The 25,529-nt window shown below is 55.8% G+C and overlaps 1 protein-coding gene and 1 long non-coding RNA gene across 3 annotated transcripts in view; one reads left to right on the top strand and one right to left on the bottom strand.

Annotated features, from left to right (window-relative positions):
- Positions 1–25,529, bottom strand: part of LOC142824334 (sialic acid-binding Ig-like lectin 15) — a 44,857-nt gene that overhangs the window by 15,373 nt on the left and 3,955 nt on the right. The gene's annotated exons all lie outside the window — the stretch shown is intronic.
- LOC142824333 (uncharacterized) lies at positions 794–8,487 on the top strand. Its single transcript, XR_012899242.1, has 3 exons — positions 794–1,253; positions 2,617–2,832; positions 6,918–8,487. It is a non-coding gene; the product is annotated as an uncharacterized LOC142824333 (long non-coding RNA).

Genomic DNA, 25,529 nt, shown 5'->3' with positions numbered 1-25,529 from the left:
TCTGCCAACTGCCAGCTCCTCATTGTCTGGTTCCCTCCCTATAACTCAATTTTGCCCAAGGTGGGAATCCTTCATGTTCAGCTTCAATCCCTCCCCCCCCCCCCCCCCGTCCGCCCTTGGAAAAGGACTGCGTTCCATTAGGATTCTGGCACCGGATGACCTGGTCACATGACTGGACTGGACCAACCATAGTCCAGACTCACAGAAAAAACAAGGCTAGTCACAGATTCTTGTCTTGAGCACTGGGCCATTAAGTTCTTGAAGCACCATGAATGGCTTTTGCTAGAAGACCTAGATTAATAACCAGATTTACATTCATATTTCTAACATTAAGAAAGATACGTGCACACAAATAGAATATACACATCTGGGGGATTATCAGTTTTCCAGTGATAGGCCATATGCCCCCAATTTGCATATACATACAATATGATGGGGACTAATTTAGCTACAACTACTCAAGAGAGAGATTTGGAGTCACTGTGGAGCGTTCTCTGCAAACATCCACTCAGGTGCAGCGGCAGTGAAAAAGCAAACAGAGTGCTGGGAGTCATTACAAAAGGAACAGAGAATAAAACTGAGACTATTGCCTCTGTATAAGACCATAGTGTGACGTAGTGGGAGCTGGGGCTCTGGGCCCCCATCCCCAAGCTGGGTTGTACTGACGGCTCCTGGTTCCTGTAACAACGAGTCTGAGCTACGCTGTGTCCCTGGGAACCAGTGAACCTCCTGTTCTACCTGCCACCTGAGAGCCCCATGTGACTGCGGATGGGGGTGCAGGCCCTGGTGGCTCCCCCACACTCCGTGGCACATGGGACGCCCACACCTTGAATACTGCGCACAGATGTGATTGCCATCTGTCGGCAGTGGGAAAGGTTCAGAAAAGGGCAACAAAACTGAGGAGGGGTTTGATGGGTCCCATGTGGAGAGATTAAAGCGACTGGGACTGTTCAGCTTAGAAGAGAGGGGACTGAGGGGGGAGAGGACAGAGATCTATACAATCACGAGTGGCCTGCAGAAAGCGAATAAGTGACTAATACAGGGACTAGGGGTCACCTAGGGAAATCAATAGGTAGCAGGTTCAAAACAAACAGAAGTTTTTCTTCACCAAGAGAGAATCGAAAGTGCTACCGTAGCTTCACAAGCAAGTACAAGAAGTCGTTGTTCCAAGCAGCTTTGCGACCAGGGGCGGCTAACGGAGTTCCCTGAGGGAGTTCTCCAGGTGGAGGAGGAGCTAATACAGGACCCTCGAGGTAAATGGATGCCTGTAGTGTGTGTGTGTCTGTGTGGGGGGGTTACTTGCTAGTTGCCTGAAAGAAACTGTGCTGAGCTTGTGTCTGTCTGGCTGGCTGTTTGTTTGTTTGTTTGGAGATTCAAGCGCTGAGCGGTCTGTTTGAAAGGCTGTGCACTGTGGCTGGCAGCTGGAAGTTGTGAGCTTCTTAACGAGGCTTTGAAATCTAGAGCCCTCTGTTCATTGGTCGAGCCTTAGCTGGGGCGGGACTATCAGGAAGCCCAGGGCTTAATAAAGCCTGTGAGTAAGTGACCAGGGTGCTCTGCAAAGAGGAGCAGCTAACTGGGAGGGGCTGAGCTGCACTTGCCATTCTTTAAAACTAAACCAAGACTTCCTGACTGAAGGAAAACCCCTCTTGATAGCCTAGGTAGTGCAGGGGAGAATGCAGGCAGCAGCCCAGCAGCAGAGTGGGGGCTGTTCTACACTGGGCGCAGGAAACAGCATGTCTGATTACCTGCCCTGTGTGGTCATTTGGTGCAAGGAGCTCCTGGCCCTCAGAGGCATGTATAGGCTTTGGAGGGCAGGGTGGCTGAACTAGAGGAGCTGAGGGAGGCTGAGAGGTGCGTAGATGAGGCTTCCTGGGACACTGTAGAATTGTCCCACCTCTGGTCAGACAGCCCCTGCGCTGTTAAGGAGGGTGAAAGGCGCAGGGAAGGAGAACAGTCAACGGGAGCAGAGGGAAACCTTCCCATAGTCGGGACCCTCCTTCCAAAGGGTGTTGGGGTATCCTCTTGCACTGAGGCTACCTCTCTGGGGGAGGGAATGCCAGTCATTAGGGAAAGGTAGGTGTTAGTAGCGGGGCATTTGATCATTAGAAACATAGAGAGCTTAGTTTGTGATGACTGGGAGAACCGTATGGTGACTTGCCTGTGTGAAAGTAGAAAGAATTATACTGTAAGAGAGAGATGAATTATGCTGTAATAATTGAATAAATTGAAGGAATACTGTTTGTCTCTGAACAGGAAGAAGAAAAGTATGTGAATGTTGTTTGTAGGTATGCAGATCAGAGTGCTAGCCGGGTGGGCCTGAGTTAATAGGAAAAGGAACATTAGGTGTTAGGGAGAAAGCAAGGAGACATGGACAGAAGGTATGGACTGTGTGCTTGATGTGGAAATGAAGATACTTGACTAGCCTCACGCTAATCATGTGAAGTTTTGCTCCTCTTTTAATCCTGTTAACTTGACTTTCTTTTGACTGTATAAATCAAGGGGTTTGAACCTTGAATGGGACTCACATTTTCTGGGTGCATTTAGCAGAGCGGCTTTGCTAATAAACAGAGCGGTCTGACAAATCTGTGAGTCCTGTCTACCTTTGACAATTTGGAGGTCCCACCGAGATGGCAACCGTCTTCGCTGAGGCTGTGTGATCCCTGACTGACTTGCAGGATGACCGTGGTAGCCGGCACCTGGGCATTTGGCCGGAGCGGTTCTCTGCCAGAATGGAAAGGTGCACAGCCACAGCGAGGTCTACGCCATCGAACCTGTTGGTTCCCGCTCTGTTCTGGTAGGGATCCCGGGATCTAACATCAGGACTCTGGTCAGGTAATTGTTTTGTCCGGACTGAGGACTGTCTTGTCTCTGTGTCTATCCGTCTTCCCTGTGGTGTGAGTGAGTCTGGGAGCCATCCCTGTCCGGGGACTGGCTGACCAAGGGGCTCCTGTCCCCGCGGTCTGTGTGACTGGAATCTGCACAATCGCAGCCGCACCGCACCTTGGATAAAATCCTTGGAGTGAACGCAAGGGCGATTGAGGCAGTAGCCTGTGGGCTTCTTCTGTGTGTTGCACTGGGCACCGCTCTGACGAACCCGAATTTCCTCCTTGTGTGATTGGTGTATGAAGTCCTCCTGTATGGGTAAGCAGACGTCTAAGCAGGGATAGTTCCCTAAAGCGACCCCGGCTCAGTTTATATATTTTAGAAAGGGTCCAGATCCCTGTACATTTCTGGAAAAATGATCTAGATTGACTCTGGGGATCCCAAAACTCAGTGGCCACTGTTAGGATCTTGGAACAAAGACCAAGTGGACGTCTTAAAAGACAAACTTGGCCTTCCCAAAGCTGAATTGGCTAGAGGAGAGGTAGATTGCTTCATGCAGTGGTGGAATGAGGCAAATCTTAGATGGACTGAATCGAAGCTCGCCTCCCTTACAATTAGAATTTTAAGTAAAAAGCTTTATTGGAAACCTCCTCTCCCACCACCAGACCGAGCGCTTCCCTTTACCCCGTCCTCCAAGAAGACTCAGACCCGTCCCACTTGGAGCTATAAACCGTGGACCCACAGGGAGCTCCACTCAATTGTAAAAGGTTTTCCAAAGCCCCAGGAAAACCCTACCAAATTTGCAGAGGAATTTTTGCTAGTGTGCAATGCCTATGAACCCTCTGAAGCAGACCTCCTGGAACAGTGTAAGCTACTTATAACCCTAGCGAGCAAGAAAAAAAAAAAAGGCTCCTGATAGCAAATTGGCCCACCACTGAGCATCCTTCTAATTTACCAGACACTGGTCCTGATGCTGCCTACTGGAACAAATGTAAGAATCCAGCTAAGCCCCTGCATGAGGCCATTCCCCAAGTATGGACCTTAAAAAAAAAAAATAACTGGGTGGCCATACATTGCTGTAAACAGCAACAGAGAAAACCCGGGGAACTATCACACAGACTGATGGTTTTTGGGGTTTTTTTCTGCAACATTCTGGTATACAGCGACCGGGTGAAAATGGACAGGGCGTCCTGGCGCATGCGTTTGTTAATGGCCTCCTACCTGCCATTAGCAGTATGTTAAAGCAAATAAGTGTTGGATGGGAGGCCAAGACCATGGACAAATTGCAAGCAGTGGCAGAGCATTGCCACCGCACTCTAAAAGGGAAAGAGGAGCAGTCCTCACAAAAGTTAATGGCTCTGCAAATACAGCATTATTCAGGGCAGGGCAGACAGTACCGGGAACGGGGAGGGTACCAAGAACGGGGATGAGGTCGGAGAAGGGGTCGTGGGACTGGGTTTTTGGGATTTAGAGGTTTCAGCTCCGGTCATATCCACCCTGCGGGAACAAGGCATTATTGTCCCGTGTTCCAGTGCCGTAACGCCCCTATCCTCCCAGTTCGAAAGGCTGTTGGGAAATCATGGCTGTTTGTTCAGGATCTTCAAGCCATTAACTGCATTGTTGTACCCACCTTTCCTGTAGTCCCTGTGACGTAGTGGGGGTACTTGCTGGGCTGTGGTGACCCCTGCTGTCTGGAGCAAGACCCAGCAGGGAAAACCTCACTAGACCAAGGTGATGCCAAACTTGTTGAACCAGTGGCCAGACACCCCCCATGGAGAGGAACAAAGGAAGGTGGATGCTGCCCTGGCTGGGGGGCAGGGCTGGAAGTTAGTTAGTTGGTTGCTGGCTGTGTGTGAGTATGGAGGAGACAGCCTAGGGAGAGGAGCTGGAGTTTAGGGGCCCAGTCTCCCCCCATCTCAAGGGGGGCTGAGGCATCCTAGCCCAGCTCTGGGACCAGATTCCATCTGTGCTGGGCTGTATCCTGGAGAGGCAATGAACTTCCTCTATTCCACCGGCTGGTGCAGTCTGTTTGTGCCATTTCGGGGTGCAGGAGACGGGGGACCCCCAACGCGCCGTCACAGTCCCTAACCCAGCAACTATTCTGGCTTCTATCCTGCCAGATGCAACTCATTTTACTGTTGTTGATCTGTGTTCTGCTTTCTTTTCTGTCCCGGTTCACCCTAAGTCCCAGTATCTTTTTGCCTTTTCTTACAAGGGGCAGCAGTACACATGGACCATGCTTCCCTAGGGGTACACAGAAAGCCCGTCTTACTTTTCCCAAGCATTAGCCAGATACCTCACTGACCTGGTCTTCCCCTCTGGGTCCACATTGGTCCAATATGTAAATGATCTACTCCTCTGTTCCCCTTCATTATCGGCCTCAGAAACCGGCTCTCTAGTGCTTCTCACTGCCCCCACCTTAGGGTTACCTAACTACTGTAAGCCTTTTACTCTTTTCTGCCACGAGCAATCTGGTTGTGCACTTGGGGCTCTTACTCAGGAGCATGGTGACAAAAATCATCCAGTGGCCTATTTCTCTGCCACCTTGGACCCTGTTGCCCAGGGTTTACCCCCCTGCCTGCGTGCTGTGGCTGCTGCGGCACGCCTAGTCGAAATGGCTGAGTCCCTTGTCCTCTGCTCTCCTCTTTCTCTCATGGTCCCCCGCTCTATAGAAACTCTCCTGCTACAACGTAATACAGCTCACCTTTCCTCCGCCCGCCTCACTAGGTACGAACTTTTCCTGCTTTCGGCTTCGCATATCACCATAAAGCGCTGTTCTCAGTTGAACCCTGCCACTCTCCTTCCTCTGTCTGATGACGGTGAACCCCACGACTGCCTTGCAGCTGTCTCTGCTGTCACCGTGCCGCGCCCCGACCTTTCTGATGTCCCTCTCTCTAACTCCGACCTTGTGTTAGTCACTGACGGTTCCTGCTTTCGAGATAGACAAGGTCGTCTCCTTGCAGGATATGCTGCGGTATCGCTCTCTGAAACCCTAGAAGCTGCGCCGTTACCTTCTGTGACAGCGCAAGTCGCTGAACTAGTTGCCCTAACCCGCGCTTGCTTTCTGGCTGAGGGATGCTCCGCCACCATTTATACTGATTCTCGATATGCTTTTGGGGTTGGCACCCTCTGGCAAGCTCAGGGTTTCCTTACCTCTGCTGGTGCCCCTATCAAGAATGGCCCCTACATTGCTGCTCTCCTGTATGCAGTTTTACTCCCATCTGCATTAGCTATTAAGTGCCCTGGCCACTCCACAGCAGATACTGATGTTGCTAAGGGTAATGCTGCCATAGAACCTTCCCCCGGTGCGTTTCTCGGTTCCCTGTCTGTTTCTGTACCACCGCCGTCCCTTTCTGACCTCACCCTGCTCCAAGACTCTGCCCCAGAAGCAGAAAAAGACTCCTGGGTCGCCCCGGGTTGCTCTCTATACCCCGATTCCCGTTGGTGCTCGCCTACTGGTACCTTTGTGACCCCCTTTTCACTCTACCCATCTCTGGCCACCCTGCTTCACAGTGTTTCGCATGTCGGAAAGGAGGGGATGGTCTCTGCTGTAACTAAGGCAGGATGGTGAGCCCCCCATTTCAGCTGTTTTGCAGCTCGCCACTGTGCCGCCTGTACCACTTGCCAAAGCTACAATGTTGGCAAACCTGTAAAGGTAGCTCAGGGTTCTGGGACCTGCCCCAAGCACCGTTCTTGCATTGGCAGCTTGATTTGGTACAAATACCTAAGTCATTTTGGTTCTGGTATGTTTATTTTCGGGTTGGATTGAAGCCTTTCCTTGTCGCAAAGCTGATTCATGGTCTGTTGCCAAATGTTTGTTAAATCATATTATGCCTGCCAAAGGAATTCCTGCCACTCTGTCCAGTGACCGGGGTCCACATTTTACTGGACAACTTGTTCAGCACCTGGCTCGTGTGTTACATGTCACACACCTGCTGCACTGTCCCTACCATCCCAAAGACATACATTAAGTCCTTTTGAAATTGAGAACAATGGCTACCATTACTCCAGTCTCAGACTTGAACTTGACTCGCAATATACTCCTTCAGTACTGCAAAGGATTAATGCAAGATGTAAGTCACTTCCATTCACAGGTTCAAGCTGCCTAGCTGAGGGAACCCACCTCTGAAGCCTGCCACGCTCTCGAGACAGATGATTGGGTCTACGTACGACATCACCATGAAACACGCCTTGGAACCCCGGTGGAAGGGCCCGCATCAGGTGCTGCTCACTAGCCAGATGGCTGTTAAGCTATCCGGCATCGCAGCACGGATACAAGCTTCACAGTGTAAGAAGGCACCACCCCCTGCGGACCAATCATCGCCTCAGGACCACGCAGAGTCAATTTTGACTCCAGAAGAAGACGTAGAGGAACAGCCTGCGATACCTTACAACCTACGTTCGTATAAAGGTTGCCTGAAGCAGACGAGGACCAAAAGCAAGGCCCAAGAAGAAGCAGTAGTGAGCCTAGCGCCTGCTGCCTGGTGGACAAAACCGTGACTGCGGTTCCCTCAGCTGAGGTTGCCAGAACCAAAAGGGTCTTGCCTCCAACATGTGCCTCTGGTGGGGCCTGTTCCTCGGCTACTGGTGTCTTAAGGTCTGTGGAATCCACAATGACAATTCTTTTATCCACCAGCAAGTATGGATCGCTCAGACCCTTAATATCTCTAATTGCTGGGTCTGCAGCCACATCCCAGCCCACTCACAAGCTGGTTCCTGTCTTGGCAATCCCACTTAATTCCCCAGGCCTCACCGGAGGACCTCATCCGTTTAACAAGACATGGAACAGTAATGACACTTGGGAAGCAGGGGGAATAAATGTATCTAAATGGATAAGTGTGGAGGAGGAAAAAGGTCACTGGTGTTGGGTGTGTAATGGGACGGGGCTGAATCTGGGGAGGAGCAGTTGTCTCCAGCGTATTGTAACCAACGGTGTGTGGGATTATTCAAACAAGATTGGAGAATGGTGGACTGGGTATGAGGATATGAATCTTTTTCTCAACCTGGGATCAAATGGGAAATCACTCTCATGCTCCCCCTATAGCCACCCTAGTGAGAACAGTACAATCTTTCAATGCCATGCAAATAACGCCACTCCCTGTAAGGAGAATCACCGTGTGCCCTTCGGGGGATATTACTCCTCCTTTGTAGACACCTATATGGCAAATGGGTGCAACCGACCCTTCCCGGCTTTGATAGGGCATCATTAGGTCTGCGGGACAAAGGCCTATACTGCATTACCGGTTAACTGGTCAGGTATCTATTATCCCACCCAACTCTTCCCACAATTCCGAGTGTTAGAGTCCTTCCCATGAGAACACCTCCGTAATTTTAGGTGAAAAAAGGGACTTGTCAGATGCCCAATGGCATGTGAATCACATAAGCCCCTTAACTTGGGAAGAGGCTATTGGTGGTTCCTTTATCCCATTTGGGGGAGTAATACATCATGCAAAAAGGCTCCTGAGGTTACAAGCAGTAGTTGAAATCATGGCAAATGAAACTGGAGAAAGTTTAAGGGCCCTGGCCAAAGAAACAGGAGCGATGTGATAGATTGTGCTAGCCACTTGGAACAGATTGTATACCTTCCCAATGAAGGGCCAAGTTCCCTGTGGAAATGGCTAAGTAACTTGTCCAATTTCCCTGGCATAGGAAACTGGTTGTTTCAGCGAGCCCTGACTATCCTATTTGGGATCTTAATGATTTTTGTATGTTCTCCTGTTGTATCCAAAACTGTGCAAGACATGTCACACAGCTAGCTACCCCTAACCAGAGTGCTAATCTGATGATTTTAAATATCACTGATGAACAGAGACAAAGAACGGTTAATGTGTGGAACCCAGTAATTGTTGGTCATAGGCGTGGCTTGACCAAAAGGAGGGATTGTGAAAGTAGAATTATACTGTAAGAGAGATGAATTATGCTGTAATAATTGAATAAATTGAAGGAATACTGTTTGTCTCTGAACAGGAAGAAGAAAAGTATGTTGATGTTGTTTGTAGGGATGCAGATCAGAGTGCTAGCCGGGTGGGCCTGAGTTAATAGGAAAAGGAACATTAGGTGTTAGGGAGAAAGCAATTGAGATAACCAAGGAGATATGGACAGGAGATTGCTGTGTGCTTGGTGTGGAAATGAAGATACTTGACTAGTCTCACACTAATCACGTGAAGTTTTGCTCCTCTTTTAATCCTGTTAATTTTGGCTTTCTTTTGACTGTATAAATCAAGGGGTTTGAGCCTTGTATGGCACTCACATTTTCTGGGTGCATTTAGCAGAGCGGCTTTGCTAATAAACAGAGCGGTCTGACAAATCTGTGTGTCTTGTCTGACTTTGACACCTGCCTGGTGTGAAGGTTGCGGATCTCTCAAGACATCTAGATAGACTTATGTGTAGTGCTGGGGAGGAGCCAGTGGTCGTGGTACATGTAGGTACCAATGACATGAGGAAGGGTAGGGGAGAGAGAGGTTCTGGAGGCCAAATTTAGGCTGCTAGGAAAGAGACTGAAATCCAGGACTGAACTCTCTGGTGGCATTCTCGGAAATGCTTCCAGTTCCATGCGCAGGGCCAGGCAGGCAGGCAGAGCTTCAGAGTCTCAATGCGTGGATGAGACGATGGTGTAGGGAGGAGGGATTTAGATTTATTAGGTGCTGGAGATCCTTTTGGGATAGGAGGAGCCTATACAGGAAGGATGGGCTCCACCTAAACCACAATGGATCCAGACTGCTGGCACTGAACGTTGAAAAGATCGTAGAGAAGTTTTTAAACTAAGGGCTGGGGAAAGCCGACGGGTGTGGAGGAGCACAAGGATCAGATAGAGACATCTATTGGGGAGGGTCTATTAATAGAGATGCTCTGTGTTCTAGTGAGGAGGAGAAGATGGAAGTATGAGTCAGATCAGATGAGACACAATCAAATGAAAGAGTCTAACACACCAGGGAACAGCAGCCAGATAAATAGTGACAAATTATTAAAGTGCTTGTACACAAATGTTAGAAGTCTAAATAGTAAAATGGGTGAACTAGAGTGCCTAGTTTTAAAGAAGGATCCTGATATAATTGGCATCACAGAAACTTGGTGGAATGAGGACAATCAACGGGACACAGGCATACCAGGGTACAAAATATATCGGAAGGACAGAACAGGTGGTGCTGGTGGGGGAGGGGCACTTTACGTGAAAGAAAATGTAGGATCAAATGAAGTAAAAATCTTAAATGAGCCAAAATGTTCCATAGAATCTCTGTGGATAGTAATTCCATGCTCCAATAATAGAGCAGTTGGGATATATTATCAACCATCTGATCAGGACAGTGATAGTGACTGTGAAATGCTAAGGGAGATTAGAGAGGCTAACAATTTTTAAAACTCTAACAGTGGGGGATTTCAACTATCCTCATATTGACTGGGTACACGTCACCTAGGGACGAAATGCGGAGATCAAATTTCTTGGTACCTTAAATAACTGCTTCTTGGAGCAGCTGGTTCTGGAACCCACAAGGGGGCAGGCTATTCTTGATTTAATCCTAAATGGAGCACAGGATCTAGTTCAAGAAGTAAATATAACTGGACTAGTGAGCATAATGTAATACGATTTTAACATAACTGTGGTGGGAAAAACACCTCAGCAGCCCAACACGGTGGTATTTAATCTCAGAAAGGGGAACTACGCAATGAGGAAGTTAAACAGAAATTAAAAGGTGCAGTGACAAAAGTAAAATCTCTGTAGGCTTCATGGAAACTTTTCAAAGACACAATAGAGGTCCAACGTAAATGTATACCCCAAATTAAACACAGTAAGAGAACAAAGTGCCACCGTAGCTTAACAACCAGGTGTAAGAAGCAGTGACCAATAAAAAGACATCTGTTAAAGTGGAAGTCCTAGTGAGGAAAATAGAAAGGAGCATAAACTTTGTCAAATTAACTGTAAAAATATAAGAGAAGCCAAAAAGAAGGCTGAAGAGCAGCTCGCCAAAAACTCAAAGTAACAGCAAAATGTTTAAGTACATCAGAAGCAGGAAGCCGGCTAAACAACCGTGGGGCCCCTGGACGATCGAGGTGCTAAAGGAGCACTCAAAGATGATAAAGTCATAGCAGAGAAGCTAAATGAAGTCTCTGCTTCAGTCCTCACGGCTGAGGATGTTGGGGAGATTCCCAAACATGAACCATTCTTTTTAGGTGACAAATCTGAGGAATTGTCCCAGATCGAGGTTTCATTAAGAGGTAGTTTTGGAACAAATTGTTAAACTGAACGGTAACAAGTCACCGGGCCCAGGTGGCATTCACCCAAGAGTTCTGAAAACTCAAATGGGAAATTGCAGAACTATTAACTGTGGTTTGTAACCTATCCTTTAAAGCAGCTTCCCTATCTAATGACTGGAACATAGCTAACGTCATGCCAATATTTAAAAGGGCTCTTGTGGCGATCCTGGCAATTACAAACCAGTAAGTCTAACATCAGTACCAGGTAAATTTGTTGAAACTATAGTAAAGAATACAATTGTCAGACACATGGATGAATGTAATTTGTTGGGGGAAAATCAACATGGTTTCTGCAAAGGGAAATCCTGCCTTACTAATTTACCAGAATTCTCTGAGGGGGTCAACAAACATGTGGACAAGGGGGATACAGGGGATGTGTACTTAGATTTCCAGACAGCCTTTGATAAGGTCCCTCACCAAAGGCTCTTAAATATAGTAAGTTGTCATGGGATAAGAGGAAAGTCCTTTCGGGGATTGGTAACTAGTTAAGACAGGTACCAAAAGGTAGGAATAAATGGTCAGTTTTCCTAGTGGAGAGAGGTACCTAGTGGGGTCCCCTAAGGGTCTGTCCTGGGACCCATCCTATTCAACTTATTTATAAATAATCTTGAGAAAGGTAAACAGGGAGGTGGCAACATTTGCAGATGATCCCAAACTGCTCAAGATAGTTAAGACGAAAGCAGACCGTGAAGAGATTCAAAAGGATCTCACCAAACTAAGTGATTGGACAATAAAATGCAAATTAAATGTAATGTTGATAAATATAAAGTAATGCACATTGGAACACATCCCAACTCTACATACAGATTGATGGGGACTAATTTGGCTACAACTACTCAGAGGGAGATCTTGGAGTCACTGTGGAGAGTTCTCTGAAAACATCCACTCAGTGCGCAGCAGCAGTCAAAAAAGCAAACAGAACATTAGGAGTCATTTAAAAAGGGATTGAGAATAAGACAAAAAATATCTTTTTGCCTCTATATAAAACCATGGGACACCCACATCTTGAATACTGCGCACAGCTGTGGTCGCCTCATCTCACATCTATTGGCATTGAAAAGGGTTCAGAAAAAGGCAATAAAAATGATGAGGGGTTTGGAACGGGTCCCATATCAACAGAGATTAAAGAGACTGGGACTTTCAGTTTAGAAAAGAGGAAACTAAGGGGGGATATGACAGAAGTCTATAAAGTCATGACTGGTTTGGAAAAAGTGAATAAGGAAGTTATTTACTTATTCCCACAATATAAGAACTAGGGGTCACCCAATGAAATTAATAGGCATCAAGTTTATAACAAACAAAAAAGTATTTCTTCACTCAGTGCAGTCAACCTGTGGAACTCCTTGCCAGAGGATGTTGTGAAGACTAGGACTTTAATGGTTCAAGAAAGAACTAGATAGATTCATGGAGTACAGGTCCATCAATGGCTATTAGACAGGCTGGGCAGGGCTGGTGCTGGGAATAGGTGATGAGAGAGCCATTGCTTGATGATTCCCTGTTGTGTCCCCTCCCTCTGGGGCACATGGTATTAGCCACTGTTGGCCAACAGGACACTGAGCTGGATGGTCCTTTGGTCTGACACAGTCTGGCTGTTCTATGTTCATAAGCTGAGGCCCCGGGTGCCTGCATGTCTCAGGGGGGTGATGCAACCGGCTGCCACGTTGCCCGGGAAGCCAGGCCAAGAGCAGGGGAGGGCGCAGGCCTGTCAGAGGCCAGGCAGTCTGCTGTTGGGGGCTCAAAGGAGCCCAGGGTGTCTGTCCCGGGGTGTCCCCAGGGTGGGCGAGGCTGAACATCACAGACATCCGTGCTAAGCACCCCCCTGTGCCGTGCGTCTGTCCACGGGCTGTCTGAGCACCACGCTGGCTGTGGCTGGGGGAAGGGATTTCCAGGCCTTGGGGCCCGGGGCGGCCATGCTGCATGGGCAGGGGTGCGTTGCGGCCGACGTTGCGCTCAGAGCGGGCCAGCGAGCTGCTCGTGCAGCCAGGCCGGGCCTCGCGAGAGCGGCGCCGGGACCTGGTGGAGCTCGGAGCCCTTGCGAGAGGCGGTCGAGGGAAACCAGGGACAAGGCTGAACTCGAGGGCTCATCCCCACCAGCGACCTCGCCACAGGCGCCCGGCCAGGAGGTGCCAGCCCAGAGGACGTCCCTGCCCGGTCACTTGCTGGCTTTCCGGGCCCGCACTGCCCTGCTGGGAGGGCCCCGCATGGCACAGGGCCACCAACCCGCACTCGCCCTCCCCTTGCATTGCAGAGCAGCTGGGGACGGACAAGGGGCCACAGCTCCCTGCGGCAGGGCCAGTCTCTGGGAACGAGGCCAGAGCGGGGCCCGTTACGAGCCGCCGCGTCACCCACCCGTGCGGGGAGGGGCCGGTTCGCTCCACGTGGCTGTGGCTGTGTGGAGCTGCTGGGGGAGGCGTGTGGGTGTCTGACAGGAGCCCCGGGCTGCAGCCTGGGAATGTGGGACCCCTGCGCCCCCTGAACTCCCCAGCCCCGGCTCTGTCTCTCGGTGCCTTGCTAGGGACCAGCGGCAAATCACGCCAGGCGCTCTGGTCACTCAGCACGGCCCCCCGGGGAGCCCCACGCCTGGCGCCACACTCGGATCACACAGGGGCACCAGCCAGATCCCCCAGCACCCAGTACGGTACTCCGGGGACATGCCATCCTGCACTGCTCAGCACGAGCACCACACATTTATTAGCTGGCTCACCACCTCGTCCCGGGAACATGGACAGCACCAGCCTCTGTAGCCCTCTGCAGATTTACTAACACTTCAGGCAAACACACGGGGAGCGAGACAGACCGACCGACTGACCAACAGAGAGACAGGGACAGAGACAGACAGACCGACTGACCGACAGAGAGAGACAGGGACAGAGACAGACCGACCGAGAGAGAGAGACCCCTGAAACCTGAGCCAGGCTCCTCTGTTGGAGACTAGAATTTTCTTGGGTCCCTGTTGCTTGTGGACAGGTGGGGGCAGGGGAAAGGTGGACCCTGTGGCCCGGGTCTGTTTTATACCCTCAGCCCATGTGCTCAGAGAACACAGGCCCGGGCTGGGGGGGGAGGGCCTGGCTGTACCCTGGGGTGACATTTGGTTTGTTCTCACTGAGGGTGGATGGTGATGGACGCCTGACACAGTGAATGCCAGTGGAAATGGGGTGAGCGTAGAAGCTAAAACAGTAAAAGGAAAAGTTAAGAATCACTCAGGGTATGTCGACACTAGCAGCCATTTCGGAAGAGGGCTGCAGATGGAGGCATTCGGAATTGCAACTCAATCCCAGGATTTAAATATCCCGCGCTTGATTTGCATTTTCCTGGCTGGTCACCATTTTTTAAAGTGACAAGCCCGGAATAACTGCCCGTGTCTACATGCGGCAGTGAAACGGGCGTTCGCAATAAAGCCTGATTTTGAACGACCTGTTAAACCTCATTGCAGGAGGAATAACAGGTAGTTTGAAATCGGCTTTATTTCGAACGCCCGTTTCCGTGCCGTGTGTAGATGGGGGCAGTTATTCCGGGCTTGTCAATTAAAAAAAAAAAAAAAAATGGTGACCAGCCAGGTAAATGCAAATCAAGCGCGGGATATTTAAATCCTGGGATTGAGTTGCAATTCCGAATGCCTCCATTTGCAGCCCTCTTCCGAAATGGCTGTAAGTGTCGACATACCCTGAGAGAAGTGAGATGTCTGCACGTCCCCCGGGCCTGCTGAAACGCATCCCAGAATACTCCAGGAGCTGACTGAGGAGGTATCGGAGCCTTTAGCTCTTTGACAAGTCATGGAGGGCAGGAGAGTGTCCAGAGCTGGAAAAGGGCCAATCTCGGGCCCACCTATGCAGAGGGAGATAAGAACAACCCAGGAACCAGACCGGTCAGTTTAATGCCTGTGCCAGGAAGGATAATGGAGCAAGGAATTAAGGAATCCATCTGCAAACGCCTGGAAGATAAGGTGCTAGGGAGCAGCCAGCGAGGATTTGTAAAGGACCAATCGGATAGCTTTCGTTGGTAGGATACCTAGACCAGAGGTGGGCAAACGTTTTTGAAGTGGCCCTGGGCCACCCTGGAAGGGGCAGGGCCTAAAACAGAGGGGGCGGGGCCAGGATGCTCCCAGGCTTCCCCGCCCATAGACCATGATTGGTCTGGAGGCGGGGGAGCCACTTTGCGCCCCCTCGTCTCACTAAGCACCCATGGCCCGGCAGGGCGGACAGAGGCTTCGCACGCTGCCCCACCCCAGAGCAATTGGGGCTTGGGGGTGGGAGAAACCGTGAAGTTTCCCCCGCCCTGCCCCCGCTCTGCCAGGCGCATGCGGCACTTCAAAGTGCGGGATGGAGGAAACTTTGCGCGTCTCCCGCCCCCAAGCTCTAATTGGCCTGGAGCAGCAGGGCCTCCGCAGGCCGGATCCACCCTCTGGGTGGGCTGCAGCCGGCCCACGGAGGCCCTTTGGCCCACGCCTGACCTAGACTTTAGTAAGGCATTTGATAGTGTCACATGACCTTCTCAATGAACTGCTAGGGAAACACAACCCCCGTGGGGCTACTGTACGGGGTGCATGCCTGGCCGGAGAGCCGTTCCCAGAGTCGTTACTAACGGTTCCCAGTCCTGCCGGAAGGGCAGAACCAGTGGGGAGCCGCAGGGGCTGTTCTGGGACCAGCTCTGTTCAGTATCTTCAGCAGCGATTTAGATATCGGCATAGAGGGGACGCTTGTTAAGTTTGCAGATGACCCCAGGCTGGGAGGGGTTGCGACTGCTCTGGAGGAGAGGGTGAGAATTCAACATGATCTGGACAAATTGGAGAAATGGTCTGAGGTAAACAGATTGAAGTTTGATAGGGACAAAGTACTCCACCTAAAACGGAACAGTGAATTGCACGCACACAGAATGGGAAGTGACTGTCTAGGAAGGAGAACGGCAGAAAGGGATCTAGGGTCAGAGTGGCCCACAAGCTGAATATGAGTCACAGTGTGACACTTGCAAAAAAGTCAAACATGCTTCTGGGAGGCAGTAACAGGCGTGTTGTGAGCAAGACACGAGGAGTCGTTCTGCCGCTCTACTCTGCGCTGGTCAGGCCTCAGCTGGAGGATTGTGTCCAGTTCTGGGCACCGCATTTTAGGAAAGATGTGGAGAAATTGGAGAGGGTCCAGAGAAGAGCAACAGGGACGATGGACGGTCTAGAGAACATGAGCTAGGAGGGAGGCTGAAGGAATTGGGCTTGTTTGGTTTGGAAAGGAGCAGACTGAGAGGGGCCATGAGAGCGGTTTTCAAGTATCTAAAAGGGTGTCCCAGGGAGGAGGGGGGGAAATTGTTCCCCTTGGCCTCTGAGGACAGGACAAGAAACAAGGGGCTTAAACTGCAGCAGGGGAGGTTTAGGTTGGACATTGGGAAATTTTCCTGCCTGGCAGGGGGTCAAACACTGGAATGAGTTGCCCGGGGGGTTGTGGAATCCCCGTCTCTGAAGAGCAGGTTGGACACACACCGGTCGGGGCTGGTCTAGCCGGCGCTGGGTCCTGCTGTGAGGGCCAGGACTGGACTTGGTGACTCTCGAGGTCCCTTCTAGTTCTAGTGCTCTAGGATTGAATTGTAACTGCTCTGCGGGACAGTGGCTGGCAATGTCTGCTCAGACCCCCGGCCGTGGTCACCTCCTTTGCCGCTGTCTCTGGAGAGCTGGTGTCTGGGCGCCTCCCCGCCCACAGCCCACGGCAGCGACCCCCCCCCCCCCACGGCAGCGACCCCCCCCACAGCACATTGTAGTGACCCCCCCCAGCCCACGGCAGTGACCCCCCTCACGGCAGCGACCCCCCCACAGCACATTGTAGTGACCCCCCCAGCCCACGGCAGTGACCCCCCTCACGGCAGCGACCCCCCCCCACAGCACATTGTAGTGACCCCCCCCCAGCCCACAGCAGTGACCCCCCTCACGGCAGCGACCCCCCCCACAGCACATTGTAGTGACCCCCCACAGCCCACGGCAGTGACCCCCCCCAGCACTTTGTAGCGACCCCCCCAGCACACGGCAGCGACCCCCCCAGCACACGGCAGTGACCCCCCCCCCCAGCACACTGGTTACAGTTGTATGTGCGTGGATGAGGTGCAGATTTGGAAGGGAAAGTGGCTTCAGCAGATCACCCCTCACCTCTGCCCCCCCCCGCCCGATGTGCTGCCCGCGCTGTGCAGAGTTGCATGTAAATAGGAACATGAGGACACAGGGCACTTCCCCACGGTGGACACAGGTGCAGGGGCATGGGACATCCAGGGCAGCACAGGGTACTGGAGGCAGGGCTGTCAGGTACAGGGCCGTGGGGTGCAGAGCCTTGGGGTACATGGCTGCGGGGTACAGCATGGGTGCAGGGTTTGGGGTGCAGGTGGGAGCAGGGTTTGGGGTGCAGGTGGGAGCAGGGCTGTCAGGTGCAGGAGGGGCACTGTGCCATGGGGTGCAGGGTTGTGGGGTGCAGGTGGGAGCAGGGTTTGGGGTGCAGGTGGGAGCAGGGCTGTCAGGTGCAGGAGGAGCACTGTGCCATGGGGTGCAGGGCTGTGGCATGCGGGGGCCTGGTACCCAGCCAGGCAGCACTGGGCTATGGGGCAGAGGCTGTGTAGTGTGCTATTGGGGGTGGTGCTGGGGCAGGGCTCGGGGCAGTGGGGGGCTGGGTGGAAGCTGGCAGCTGAGCCTGGAGGATGTGGGGGAGAGAAGCAGCAAGAAGCCTCATTACAAGACCCAGGGCCCTGCCTGGGACCAGCCCCATTGCGAGGGGCGTGGAAGCGAGTATCAGCCAGGCCTGGGCACGCTTCTGCCCCTGCCCTGAGTGTGAATTCACACCCCTGTGCTGCACGTGCACCAGGCCCTGTCACCCCTCCCATGCAACGGCACCACCTGCCCCAGGTACCTTGGGCAATGGGACCTGCCCCCAGAGCCTGCCCCCCTGCCAGCTCCACCTTCAGCGCAGAACAGTCTGCAGCCCACAGGAACACCGGCCAGACCCACTTATGAACACAGCCCAGAGCCAAGCGCAGCGCGGGGGGGACGTACCTGTGAGCACAGCCCAGAGCCAGGCGCAGCGCGGGGAGGGGGGGACGTACCTGTGAGCACAGCCCAGAGCCAGGCGCAGCGCGGGGAGGGGGGGACGTACCTGTGAGCACAGCCCAGAGCCAGGCGCAGCGCGGGGAGGGGGGGACGTACCTGTGAGCACGGCCCAGAGCCAGGCGCAGCGCGGGGGGGACGTACCTGTGAGCACGGCCCAGAGCCAGGCGCAGCGCGGGGGGGACGTACCTGTGAGCACAGCCCAGAGCCAGGCGCAGCGCGGAGAGGGGGGGACGTACCTGTGAGCACAGCCCAGAGCCAGGCGCGGGGGGGGGACGTACCTGTGAGCACAGCCCAGAGCCAGGCGCAGCGCGGGGGGGGGAAGTACCAGTGAGCACGGCCCAGAGCCAGGCGCAGCGCGGGGGGGACGTACCTGTGAGCACGGCCCAGAGCCAGGCGCAGCGCGGGGGGGACGTACCTGTGAGCACGGCCCAGAGCCAGGCGCAGCGCGGGGGGGACGTACCTCTGAGCACGGCCCAGAGCCAGGCGCAGCGCGGGGGCGACGTATCTGTGAGCACGGCCCAGAGCCAGGCGCAGCGCGGGGACGACGTACCTGTGAGCACGGCCCAGAGCCAGGCGCAGCGTGGAGAGGGGGGAACGTACCTGTGAGCACGGCCCAGAGCCAGGCGCAGCGCGGAGAGGGGGGGACGTACCTGTGAGCACAGCCCAGAGCCAGGCGCGGGGGGGGGGAAGTACCTGTGAGCACGGCCCAGAGCCAGGCGCAGCGCGGGGGCGACGTACCTGTGAGCACGGCCCAGAGCCAGGCGCAGCGTGGGGGGGACGTACCTCTGAGCACGGCCCAGAGCCAGGCGCAGCGTGGGGGGGACGTACCTCTGAGCACGGCCCAGAGCCAGGCGCAGCGTGGGGGGGACGTACCTCTGAGCACGGCCCAGAGCCAGGCGCAGCGCGGGGGCGACGTATCTGTGAGCACGGCCCAGAGCCAGGCGCAGCGCGGGGGCGACGTACCTGTGAGCACGGCCCAGAGCCTGCCCTGTAACCTGATGACATCTGTGCTGTATGCTGGAGAAGCAATAAACCACCTCTATTCTACTGGCTGGTGGAGTCTGTCCGTGCCATTTCGGGGTGCAGGAGACGGGGGAACCCCATCGCGCAGTCACACTGGTGTCAGGAGTGGGATGCTCTGCACCCTGTGGATGGAGCTTCCAGCGGCGAGCGACAAGGCGCAGTAGAAGCAAGAGCCCTGGAGCCAGGCGTGCTGGAGACAGAGCGAAGCGGTTCCTGGGAATCGTGGGGCGCTGCAGCACTAGACTGGTGAGTCTGCACCGAGGGACCAGCGGGCAGATGGCCTACGCCCGACTCTTGAAGGCAGAGCTGGTGGGGCTGTGCAGAGAGAGGGGCTTGCCTGTGCAGAAAGCAGCCAAGGCTCAGCTGATTGCCCAGCTGGAAGAGAATGACCAGCCACAGGGCCAGGATCTTGTCCCCAGGGGAAGCAGCCAGACCCCCCCTGAGAGTGTCAGGCTCAGAGAGGGGGAGGAGCGCTGGAACCCACCAGAGAGATGAGACAGCATCTCCCGGGAGGCCTGCAAGCCGTAGCCCATCTAGGGCAGGGGCCAGCCCAGCGGAGCTGCGGCGGCTGGAGATCCAGCTGCGGATCAAGGAATTGGAAGTACAGGACCGAGAGAAGGAGCGCCAAGACCGAGAGAGGGACCGCCAGGATCGAGAGAGGCAGCGACAGCATGAGCTGGCCATGGCAGAGCGGAGAACCGGCGGGGCACCGGCTGTGCCAAGTGCGGATGGGCCCCAGGGTCCCAGGACTGCCAGACGCTTGGAGAGGCTCGTGGTGGCCCAATTGAAGGACGTGGGCGACATAGACGGGTTCCTCAGCTCCTTTGAGAGGGCCTGTGGACTGCAACGGGTCCCCCGGCTGACTGGCTGCAGGAGCTCATCCCCGCACTGAACCAGGAGGCGGCCAGAGTGCTCAGTCAGCTGGAGGACCTACAGCCAGGGGATTACAACCGAGTCAAGGAGGCCCTGCTGCACAAGTTCGGGCTGACCCCCGACATATACAGGAAGAGGTTCCAGGGGGTACAGAAAGGGCCACGGGAGACCTATGTGGACCTGGCCTCCCGCCTGGCGCAATACTGCCGCAAGTGGGTGTCTGGAGTCGGAGCCCAGACCGCAGAGGAGCTGCTCAAGCTGGTCCTGATGGAGCAGTTCTATGAAGCGTGCCCACCCAAACTGAGGCTGTGGCTCAAGGACTGGAGACCAGAGAACCCCCAGGAGGCCGGGAGGCTGGCGGATGAGTTCACGGAGAGCCGGTCTGGGTGTGAACGGGAGTCCCGGAGGGAAAGGGAACCGCGCAGAGACCGGATCTCGGCTGAGCGATGGAGGGAGTCAACTACAGGGCGAGACCAAGGAACAGGTCGTCTGTGCCCCAGAGAACCAGCCAGGGCCTGGACCGAGACAGCCCAAAGCCTAACTTGCCAGCGCTGTGGGCAAAAAGGCCACAAGAGGGCTCAGTGCACCAGGTCCCAGGACCGGGGACTTTCCAGGGTTAATTGGCTGGGGCGGGAGGAAGGGCAGGCTGCCCCAGAGGCAGGGGCTGGCAGGCAAACCTCAGCTCAGAGAGAGGGGAAGGATGCTCAGGGCACCTCCCCTGGGAGGTCTGATTCTCAGGAGGCGGATTTCTCCGTGTACCGGGTGGGGGCAGGGCGGCCCCTCCGGAGCGAGTGCCTCATACCCCTGGAGGTGGATGGTAGGAAGGTGACGGGCTTCTGGGACACAGGGGCGGAGGTGACTCTGGCCCGATCCTACATAGTGGCCCCAGACCGGATACTACCCCACACCCAGCTGACCCTGAAGGGCATAGACGGGTCCCCGTTTAAGGTGCCTGTAGCCCGGGTGCATCTGAAATGGGGGGCCAAGGAGGGCCTCAAGGAAGTGGGGGTGCACCCGCACTTGCCCACCGAGGTGCTGATGGGGAATGACCTAGAGGAGTGGCCCCATGAATCCCAGCGGCCTCTAGTCACTACCCGGAGCCAGAGCCAGCGGGGGGCTGACAACGTGGGTTCAGGGAAGGACTCCTGGCAGCAGCCTCAGGGTCCCATCCCAGTGGACACGGGGTCCAGCCAGGCTGGGACTCCGGACCTAGGCAAAGGTGGGGAACAGGTCCCGATCCCTGCCTCAGCAGCTGAATTCCAGGCTGAGGTGCAGGCAGACCCCTCCTTGCAGAGGCTGAGGGACCAGGCTGGCCTCCGTGCAGCTCAGCCCCGGGGGAGAGGTGGCCAGGAGAGATTCCTGCAGGAGCGTGGACTCCTGTTCCGGGAATGGCTTCCCCCCAGGAAGGTGAGGGCAGGGGGGTCCAGCGGCAGCTGGTAGTCCCCCAAAAGCATCGCCTCAAGCTGCTGTATTTGGCCCACGATGTCCCCGTTGGGGGCCACCGGGGGATCCGGAGCACCCGGCTGAGGCTGCTCCAGCACTTCTATTGGCCGGGAATCTTTACAGCCGTGCAGCGGTACTGCCGGTCCTGTGACTCCTGCCAGAGGGGCGGGAAGGCCCAAGACAGGAGGAAAGCGGCTTGGGGGTCTCTACCCCAGATAGAGGACCCTCTGGGCTTGCTGAGACAGTTATGGGAGGGGAAGACCCCCCTGGATGGAGCGTCGGGTGTGGAAGCCGCCCTGGCTGTCCAGAGAAGGCTCGCTGGGCTCATGGCCCCGGCCCTAGAGACCCTGGCCAGAGATCAAGGCCAGCGGAAGGGTGGGTGTGACCCCCGAGGACAGGCCTGTGCCAGTCGCCCTGGAGCGGGGCGGTGAGTGGACAGAGGGAAGCCAGCTCATGTGGGGCCTCGCCACGGCCGGCCCGAGTCAAGGGGAGCACCCATGTCCCCAGGGCGGGTTCCCACGCAGAGGACCCGAACTTCCCTAGGTCACGAGTGGAGTGACCCTGCTCAGTTCGCTCTAGTGGGGAGGAACTTGCTGTTTTCTATGGGTCTGTGGTAACCCCACTGGCTGCCGCTGGTACCACAGCCCAGAAGGTCAGAGATGGGTCATTATGCAAAGAGGGTCTCTCAACCGATCTGACCAGCTAACCCCCATAGAGAGGAACAAAGGAAGGTGGATGCTGCCCTGGCTGGGGGCAGGGCTGGAGGAGAGTTAGTTAGTGTCTGTCTGGGATCATGGAGGAAGCAGCCTCAGCAACAGGCTGGGGGGTTTAGAAGCCGAGACCCCCCCATATCAAGGGGGGCTGAGGCATCCTAGGCCTGCCCTGTAACCTGATGACATCTGTGCTGTGCTGTATGCTGGCGAAGCAATAAACCACCTCTATTCTACTGGCTGGGGGAGTCTGTTCGTGCCATTTGGGGGGTGGAGGAGGCGGGGGACCCCAACGCGTCGTCACATGAGCACGGCCCAGAGCCAGGCGCAGCGCGGGGGGGGGGGGGGGATGTACCTGTGAGCACGGCCCAGAGCCAGGCGCAGCGCGGGGGGGGGGGGGATGTACCTGTGAGCACAGCCCAGAGCCAGGCGCAGCGCGGGGGGGGGGGGGGGACGTACCTGTGAGCACAGCCCAGAGCCAGGCGCAGCGCGGGGGGGGGGGGACGTACCTGTGAGCAAAGCCCAGAGCCAGGCGCAGCGCGGGGGGGACGTACCTGTGAGCACAGCCCAGAGCCAGGCGCAGCGCGGGGGGACGTACCTGTGAGCACAGCCCAGAGCCAGGCGCAGGGCGGGGGGGACGTTCCTGTGAGCGCGGCCCAGAGCCAGGCGCAGGGCGGGGGGGACGTTCCTGTGAGCGCGGCCCAGAGCCAGGCGCAGCGCGGGGGGGACGTTCCTGTGAGCGCGGCCCAGTGCCAGGCGCAGCGCGGGGGGGACGTTCCTGTGAGCGCGGCCCAGAGCCAGGCGCAGCGCGGGGGGGACGTTCCTGTGAGCGCGACTGTGACGTAGTGGGGGTACTTGCTGGGCTGTGGTGACCCCTGCTGTCTGGAGCAAGACCCAGCAGGGAAAACCTCGCTAGGCAGAGGTAAGGCCAAACTGGTTGAACCAGTGGCCAGACACCCCCCATGGAGAGGAACAAAGGAAGGTGGATGCGGCCCTGACTGGGGGGGCAGGGCTGCAAGGGAATTTAGTTAGTTGGTTGGTGGCTGTCTGTGAGGATGGATGAGACAGCCTAGGGAGAGGAGCTGGAGTTTTAGGGGCCCAGTCTCCCCCATCTCAAGGGGGCCTGAGGCATCCTAGCCCAGTTCCTGTAACCAGATGACATCTGTGCTGCGCTGTGCTGGAGGAGCAATAAACCACCCTCAATTCCACTGGCTGGTACAGTCTGTTTGTGCCATTTCGGGGTGCAGGAGACGGGGAACCCCCAACGTGCCGTCACACTGGTGTCAGAAGTGGGATGCACTGCACCCCGTGGATGAAGCTCCCAGCGGCAAGCGACAAGGCGCAGGAGAAGCAAGAGCCCTGGAGCCAGGCGTGCTGGAGACAGAGCGAAGCGGTTCCTGGGAATCGTGGGGCGCTGCAGCACTAGACTGGTGAGTCTGCACCGAGGGGCCCAGCGGGCAGATGGACTACGCCCGACTCTTGAAGGCAGAGCTGGTGGGGCTGTGCAGAGAGAGGGGCTTGCCTGTGCAGAAAGCAACCAAGGCCCAGCTGATTACCCAGCTGGAAGAGAATGACCAGGCACAGGGCCAGGATCTTGTCCCCAGGGGAAGCAGCCAGACCCCCCCCCCCGGAGAGTGTGTCAGGCTCAGAGAGGGGGAGGAGCGCTGGAACCCACCGGAGAGATGAGACAGCGTCTCCCGGGAGGCCTGCAAGCCGTAGCCCATCTAGGGCAGGGGCCAGCCCAGCGGAGCTGCGGCGGCTGGAGATCCAGCTGCGGATCAGGGAATTGGAAGTACAGGACCGAGAGAAGGAGCGCCAAGATCGAGAGAAGGACCGCCAGGACCGAGAGAGGGAGCGCCAAGATCGAGAGAGGCAGCGACAGCATGAGCTGGCCATGGCAGAGCGGAGAACCTGCGGGGCCCCGGCTGCGCCAAGTGCGGATGGGCCCCAGGGTCCCGGGGCTGCCAGGCGCTTGGAGAGGCCCGTGGTGGCCCAACTGAAGGACGTGGGTGACATAGACGGGTTCCTCAGCTCCTTTGAGAGGGCCTGTGGACTGCAACGGGTTCCCCCGGCTGACTGGCTGCAGGAGCTCATCCCCGCACTGAACCAGGAGGCGGCCGGAGTGCTCAGTCAGCTGGAGGACCTACAGCCAGGGGATTACAACCGAGTCAAGGAGGCCCTGCTGCACAAGTTCGGGCTGACCCCCGAGATGTACAGGAAGAAGTTCCGGGGGGTACAGAAAGGGCCACGGGAGACCTATGTGGACCTGGCCTCCCGCCTGGCGCAATATGGCCGCAAGTGGGTGTCTGGAGTCGGAGCCCAGACCGCAGAGGAGCTGCTCAAGCTGGTCATGATGGAGCAGTTCTATGAAGCGTGCCCACCCAAACTGAGGCTGTGGCTCAAGGACTGGAGACCAGAGAACCCCCAGGAGGCCGGGAGACTGGCGGATGAGTTCACGGAGAGCCGGTCCGGGTGTGAACGGGAGTCCCGGAGAGAGAGGGAACCGCGCAGAGACCGGATCTCGGCTGAGCGACGGAGGGAGTCAACTACGGGGCGAGACCAAGGAACAGGTCGTCTGTGCCCCAGAGAACCAGCCAGGGCCTGGACAGAGACAGCCCAAAGCCTAACTTGCCATCGCTGTGGGCAAAAAGGCCACAAGAGGGCTCAGTGCACCAGGTCCCAGGACCGGGGACTTTCCAGGGTTAACTGGCTGGGGCGGGAGGAAGGGCAGGCTGCCCCAGAGGCAGGGGCTGGCAGGCAAACCTCAGCTCAGAGAGAGGGGAAGGATGCTCTGTGCACCTCCCCTGGGAGGTCTGATTCTCAGGAGGCGGATTTCTCCGTGTACCGGGTGGGGGCAGGACGGCCCCTGCGGAGCGAGTGCCTCATACCCCTGGAGGTGGATGGTAGGAAGGTGACGGGCTTCTGGGACACGGGGGCGGAGGTGACTCTGGCCCGATCCGACATAGTGGCCCCGGAGCGGATACTGCCCCACGCGCAGCTGACCCTGAAGGGCATAGACGGGTCCCCGTTTAAGGTGCCTGTAGCCAGGGTGCATCTGAAATGGGGGGCAAAGGAAGGCCTCAAGGAAGTGGGGGTGCACCCGCACTTGCCCACCGAGGTGCTGATGGGGAATGACCTAGAGGAGTGGCCCCATGAATCCCAGCGGCCTCTAGTCACTACCCGGAGCCAGAGCCAGCGGGGGGCTGACAACGTGGGTCCAGGGAAGGACTCCTGGCAGCGTCCTCAGGGTCCCATCCCAGTGGACACGGGGTCCAGCCAGGCTGGGACTCCGGACCTAGGCAGAGGTGGGGGACAGGTCCCGATCCCTGCCTCAG

The sequence above is a fragment of the Pelodiscus sinensis genome, unplaced genomic scaffold, assembly GCF_049634645.1.
Source record: "Pelodiscus sinensis isolate JC-2024 unplaced genomic scaffold, ASM4963464v1 ctg180, whole genome shotgun sequence".
Lineage (NCBI taxonomy): Eukaryota > Metazoa > Chordata > Testudines > Trionychidae > Pelodiscus > Pelodiscus sinensis.
Note: the sequence above shows the minus strand (reverse complement) of the source record. Positions and strands in the feature narration are given on the sequence as shown.